This window comes from Triticum aestivum, chromosome 1B (assembly GCF_018294505.1).
Source record: "Triticum aestivum cultivar Chinese Spring chromosome 1B, IWGSC CS RefSeq v2.1, whole genome shotgun sequence".
Lineage (NCBI taxonomy): Eukaryota > Viridiplantae > Streptophyta > Magnoliopsida > Poales > Poaceae > Triticum > Triticum aestivum.
The window spans coordinates 71,457,660-71,464,560 of NC_057795.1; the positions used below are offsets into that span (position 1 = coordinate 71,457,660).

Genomic DNA, 6,901 nt, shown 5'->3' on the forward strand with positions numbered 1-6,901 from the left:
GGCGGCGATGTGGGTGGGAGGAAAGGAGGCGTGCGGGAGAGGAGGGGAGGGGAAAGGAGGCGCGCGGGACGGGAGAGGAGGCGACGAGGAGGCGGGAGGAGCTGGGCGCAGGGCGGAGGCGCGAGCGAGGGAGGAGGGAGGCGGATGCGTGGGAGGGAGGGAGGGAGGCGGCTGGGGGAGGGAGGGAGAGAGGAGGAGGCGGCTAGGTCTGTGGACAGGAGCGCCCCCTTTTTATACCCCCACCACGCGAAATGACCAAAATGCCCCATGGGGGCACGGTATTTACATTTTGCTGCCACTACTATTCATTCCATCAGTGTCAATCCCAGATCCAATGGCCCAGGCTTCTCCAGATCTCGATCGGACGGACGAAAACGCATCAAGAGAACCGATCCAACGGCCCAGAATCACGGAGCTCTGAGTAGGCTTGTACATCCATCCTTCTCTTATTTCTGGATTCGGCCGCTGTTGGTTCAGTCGTCGCGTCACTTTCTGCTGTTCATTGATTCTCGTGCATGCTGCTGTTGTCTGGTTGCTGTCGGTTTGGTACACGGTGCCGTCATTCTTTCTGGCGGAGCGGTGCCGCCCTACATATCTCTGTCGCTCCCTCTAGATGGCGCTGCCGCTGTCGACGTTGCTTCGGGAGCCCGCCATCTCTTCTGATCGGTGCCGCCTCTCTCGCGCCTTCCGGAGATCTTTCCGTTTACTTCTGTGCTTCCTTCCCTCTGTTGCGAGGCTATAAATAGGTGGCTTCCTTTCCTGTAATACTACTTGTGGTTTCCATTCGCGTTTCATACATGCATTGGTTCGATGGTTGCCTCCTCGGTCGCGGGGGGCTGTGGTTGGCCGGCGTGGTGGTTGTTCTGCTACGTCTGCCGTGGTGTCCGCTCGGGGCGTATGTATGGAGGAGGCCGTTGTGTAGGGGTGGCCGCTCTGTACGGTCTTCGAGCTCTCCATGCATGTGGCCGCTTTGTACAGCCTTCCGGTTCTGGATGCGCTGCGGATTTTGTGGCGCGATCTGGTTCGTTTGGTTTTGTGTTTTTCCGTTTGTTTGTCATCAAGTTTTTCTGTATGTTAAGTGTTTTGGTGCCTCGGTTGTCTAGGGTCTTGTTCTCTGTCGTCGGACTCTGCTGTTGGTGGTTCTGGTGGGCAGCGGAGGGAGGAGATTCGGTTGGGAAAGCAGGCCTGTTGATCCCACTCTCAATCGACGACGAACAGCAGAGAAGCAAACCGGCGAAGCGAGCAGCACATTGGGGGGAGGTGGTCACCTGCAAGTCAACCGCGCGACGGGTGAGCAGAGCGGCTCGCACCCGCGCCAGGGGAAAAGGAGGGGGCCGGAACCGTTGGCTGTGCGCCCTGGCCATCAACGGCGACGAATGGTGACGGGGTGGATGTAGATCACGAGGGAGCGGGAGCAAATCGGTGATGGAAAGCATGAGCACGGAACCGCAAATCACACGGCCAAGCAAAACAGTGAGGGCCATAGCTTTCTTTCTTTTTTTTGAAAAGTGAGGGCCATAGCTGCCCGTGCAACATTTTTATGCTCAATTTCTTGCTGACTCGCGCATTTCTTCACTATTTTCATGGTGGGGATAGCACGAGGATGGCTAGCTGCTACAAGCCACGGGATGAGAGCAATGGGTTTGAGAGATGCAGCATACTCAAGGCCGACAAGGGATTTTCACGAAAGGCGTATGTGTTCATTTTAATCCATGTTTTGCATCAGGGTCTTCAGAATGTAGGCAAGATTTTAGAGAAGTTGTTTTTGTAGGCAACACAAAGAGATATAAGTAGGCAAAAATCCCACAGAATAATTCAGCATCTGTGTGTTTCAGTAGGTGCAATATGATTTTTGCATTTTGATTTGTGTTCAGTAGGAAATTTTTTGATGATTGTTGTTGGATGGTACTTTGATATGTGTGGTGCGTTCTATTTTTGCAAGTGTTCCTTTTTGCGAGCAGGATCAGGCTGTGCAGCATACTGTTGTTGCTACTGCAGGTTGCTTGCACGTTTTGAATTCTGGTATTTACTCGCTCCTTGCCATGTGTATGCATGGTATGTACGTGGGTTGAAGTAGGTAATCATTACATTGGTCGACAGCGGGCAAATTAAATTACACGTACTAAATTACAACGTGGTCATGGTTTAGTCGGAGGGAGTGCACTGCTTTGATTTGTGCGGGTGTTGCCAGCCGTGCGCGTGTGGTTGCTTGCATGACCATGCAGTGGCTGTGTAATTCTTAGGGGTACTTCAGGTTGTACACGCGTGCTTGCCAGCATGGCCATGCACGTGCCTGTGCAATTGTTAGGTGCACTCCAGGTTGTACGCACGAGCTTGCGTGCATGGATCATGCACGTGGCCATGTAATCGTTAGGTGCACTCCAGGTTGTACACTGTGCGTGCTTCCTGTTAGAAGATGACTGTCTCTATTATTTGGGATTCAGTAGCTAAAATTGTTGGCGACTATATTTAAACTAGACTTTAGCTAGCCCTTCATCTATTGAGTGTTGGAGCGGTGAATCAAAGCAAGTTAATTAGTCTACTCTAGATGTGCGAAAGAATCAGAATGACTTTGTGAAGCAGAAATATGCACTTCAAAGTGAAAGGAGAATCAACCCTATTCATATACTTCAGAGTCGTTCCGTAATTTTGTTTTCTGCGTACTATATATGGCCTGGCTGTGGTGCGCAATATTGAATTTTGCTCCCTGTTTGCAAATGCTCTTTAGGAGGACGAACTAATTAAGCAAGGAATTGCATTGGTAATGTTTCCCCCTACCCCAAACTTGATTACTTCAGCAACAGTTCTTTTTGTTTACTTGATATATATGGTGCAATTTCCAAAAGGTTTTTTAACCCGCAATTATTTTCATTTATAGATGATGATTTCTTTTGAAGGGTTCCTAACTGAATGTTGTACCCTCAACCGTGGCAAGCAAAATTTTCATGCAATCAGCATCACAAACATTCAGTGGTAGTTAATAGTCTATATCCTTGGTCACTCTCCAAACTTTACTATTTCTCTCAAGATTAAACCTAATATGACCATAGCTAACAAAGAAGCTCTAAGTAGCGAGAATCCGAGTTTTAATATAGCTGCTGCTAATATATGAGAAGAATGTGAGTACAGAAGATCATAAACTGATCCAGTAAAGTAATACTATTAGTTTTAGGATATATATATATATCTTCTCACGTTCTTCAAGTAGTCAGTTGTTGACTACATTTGTAATATAGTAAGATTTGTTTCATTGCATCGGAAGTCATGCCATAAAATATATTCAAACTTCTCTACTGATTCAAGTCGCTGCCATGCTGTTATATATTTCTTTTCTTCATTATGATTATTTGTATATGGCTTTCTTAGCATTGATAAATTCACTGATGTAACACTTCTATTTTGATTCAGCAAAATCTGGTATTGATTATTGTGGTGGCTTTTAGTAAGTAACTCTTCACAATTTCAATCCTTCTTATCATTGGTTGAGTGCAGGCTAATGCAAACCCATTAGCTACAACTCTTAGTAATGCCAACACCTACGCGGCATCACACATGCATGCACCATGTATCGTGATAATAAATGTCTTCTTTCTAACTTCTCTTTTTGTGGCCACAATCTCACACATATAATACTCTTGCTTTAAATTGAGTTTTACTGTAAACAATAAAAACACTTCTTATGAACGGAACTTATCAATGGGGCACGACGTGCCGCCGCGCGGGCAATGTTAGTTGTAGCCATCAGCCCATCACACAAAATGATACTGAAAATCATTAACCAACAATTTTAATTACTGTATATTGAGAACTTCCAAAGCCTGCTTCAGCAAGAGTACTCCCACAACACATTATCGGCAATACTCCCGTCGACAATTTCAATTACTAAGTGGCATGTAATACAAGACAAGAAAGTCTTCAAGAATGTGAAAATATTCAGATCACACATTGTAGTGTGTATGAAGACCACGGCATACACCTCATGGTGCAATAACCATGTGATGCATATTCAACCACGTAAGTTGAGCAGAAAATAAAGAATCATACATTTGGATATTGTAGTGTGTCAAGGTACGGCCATCCTCCATTATCTTGCCGCCAAATATGAGGCACTGTTGGCCAAGGGGGAATGCCTTCCGTAGCCCAGATCTTCTCCTTGACATTATAGACGGTATCTGTGCTCCTCACCTCAAGATTATAGAATTTACCTCGCAAAGTCTTCATGCAGATGTTCATCGTCCCTGTTGGGCACCGGGCTGTGGAGGACGAGGAGGAGGGTGCTTTGGGATGTTGAGGTCCGCCAGGGTCCTGCCTTTGTCGCCGTCATCGTCAAGCTGTCTGTTGGCGAAGATGAGGCACTGGGATGGTCCTTGGGGAAGCCGTGCCACCGATGAATCTTGGCCTTGACATTGTCGACGGTGTCTGAGCTTGTGACCGCGAGGTTCATGGCCCTGCCCGTTAGCGTCTCGACCACATGGATCTGCATCTTGTCATGGAGTGGATGCGGGCGGAGGCCAAGAGTTGATCCGTCACGGACGCCGTAGTCGGCCAGCGTGCGGCCGTCCTCCAGCTGCTCCCCGTTGAAGGTGAGGCGCTGCTGATCCTGGATCTTGGCCTTGACAATGAGTAAGTCCAAACTGAAGCAAAACAACAAAAATAGGATGCATGCGATATTTTTCTTTCATGGAGCATCGGAGTGTGAGTTGCAAGCACGCATGCATCAGATTTCTTTTGGGTTAAAACAAACATTACACGTTTTGCATGCATGCTTCCGTTACTGCATCCGCTTGGTGGAGGAGCTCTCAACCTGTAGATCCAATGGCTATTGTGGACTGATCTTGTGTATCCAACGGCTAAATTAATTTGGATGATGTGGCGCAAGGATAAGGCAGAGAATTATTTGTAGTGGGGGCTAGCTATTTAGATATAGTAGATAAGAACACCTGGTCTGACTCCGAGCCGGACTCTCTCTCTCTTTCTACTTTTTTCAAAATCGAGCTAGACTCTCTGAAATAACCTGTTCCGATTACAACTTTTTTTAGCACTGTTCCGATTACAACTCTGCTTTGTAGGCGAAAACGCACTGGAGCAGTTCTCTTTATTTATTTTGACTGGGCACTGGAGCTCGTACACGTCGCCCTAATAATTGGTGTAAATTATACAGTTCAAAAAAAATTCTTGTATTTTTTCTTTTGATAAACTTCTCCTCCTTTATTCATTCATAAGTAAAATAGCATTGTCTACAAGTAAAGGGGTAACTCTTCTTTTTTTGGAAAAGGGGTTAAGACCCCGCCATCTTTATTTATTATTCCCTCCGTCCGGAAATATTTGTCGGAGAAATGAATGTATCTAGACACATTTTAGTTCTAGATACATCTATTTTTATCCATTTGTGCTACAAGTAATTTTGGACGGAGGGAGTATTCAACATTGGTCTAACAAGAAAATACATCAAGCCACCCGAAGCCACCACTCACACCTACAAAACTCGATAAGCCCGGATCTATCCGGCCGCACTAACAGAAAATCCACGTACCTCTCGGGTCGCCTCCCCCACGGGCGACTCGGGAGGGCTCCGCCGCCGCCGCCTAGATCCCTCCAGCGCCCTTCTCCCCCTCCGCCGCTAGCGATGCGCCGGGCAAAGCCCATGCGTGCGACAGCGGCGGCGGAGGGTCTCTCCTCCCGTTCCCGGATCCACGGCGGCGCGGGCGTCCTGGTCTGCGGGGTGCGGCCCTCCCGACGGTGTGGCGGATCCTGGAGGCGGCGGACTCGCGGCGGTGCACGGGTGCCCAGATCCATGGTTGTGGGACTCCCGGCAGTGTGTGGGCTCCCGGCAGCAGCGGGATCGATTGACGGCGGGCTTGGGCGATGGCGTCGCCCGCGCGGTGCCGGATCTCGTCGCTCGCGGCGAATCTCACCACTCCGGCCTTCGCGGAGGAACCTGGACCAGGGGCGGCGACTCCGTTAGGCACGGCGACGACGTCCTCGGCTGGCGACGTTCGTGGGGGGTGGATGGACGGCGTCTTGACCGCGTGGGCGGTGAGTCGCCGGTTGGTCTCCTCCATGCTGCAGGCTCTCTCCCGCTGCACTTGGTGGCTTACGATCGCGGTAGTCGGCCTCGGTGCGTTCGCGGGGGCTGGTAGAGGTGACATCAGACTGGAGGAAATTCTGGATGAGTCGTTCATCCCGACGGTGGCGACGGCCAGGGTCGCCATTCTCCTACTTGCAGACGCCGTCGAGGTCCCTACCCTCCACCCCGACCCCATGCCCAGGTGAAAACCCTAAATCTCCTTAGATTGGGCGGCGGCGGCACTGCGTGTGGCTTGCCCTTCTTGGAGGCGCCACCTGGGACGATTGGGTGCTCGGTTTGAGAAACTGCAGGCTGAGGGGATGGGACCAGTGGCAGCATGTGTTGTTTTGTGTCGAAGGAGCGTCGTGGCATCTAGCACGTCGACAACGGCGGGTCTCAGCGGCATGGAGCAGCGGGGTCTCGCCGGTGGGCGTGTGATGATGGACGAGCACAGGATGGTGGCGTTGCCTGGCGTCGTGGTGGCGTCGACGGCAGCTAGACTGGGAAAGGTAGATGCAGCAGTACGACACTAAAGATGGATTGGTGGTAGGTGGCTGTGGCGGCCTCATACCCGGCAGGCATCCTGATTGAGGAATGCGCCGGACTGGTGGGTGCCCCATACCCGGCAGGCGTCCTAGTTGGGACCTCAAGTCTTAGATGTTAGGTTTGGCTGCGAGGTCTGTTTGGTATTAGGCTCAGACTATTAGCATCCCTACATCAATCGGATAGGAGTAGCGACAGATGTTGCCTAGACGGTGGCTTTAGTCTTACCGTTGTATGATTTTGTGAGGTCTTGCGCGAATAATTAATAAAGTGGCTGCATGCATCGTCCAG

The 6,901-nt window shown here is 49.8% G+C and overlaps 1 long non-coding RNA gene across 3 annotated transcripts; it reads left to right on the forward strand.

The window, feature by feature from the left end:
- The first annotated feature begins 788 nt into the window (after positions 1-788).
- LOC123087120 (uncharacterized) lies at positions 789-5,197 on the forward strand. 3 transcript variants are annotated; one of them, XR_006441259.1, is made up of 5 exons: positions 789-1,021; positions 1,104-1,473; positions 1,597-1,692; positions 2,729-2,761; positions 2,879-5,197. It is a non-coding gene; the product is annotated as an uncharacterized lncRNA (long non-coding RNA). The 3 variants fall into 3 exon arrangements; XR_006441258.1 differs by having other exon boundaries at positions 2,729-5,197; XR_006441257.1 differs by lacking the exons at positions 2,729-2,761; positions 2,879-5,197 and having other exon boundaries at positions 1,597-2,698.
- The last annotated feature ends 1,704 nt before the right edge of the window (positions 5,198-6,901 follow it).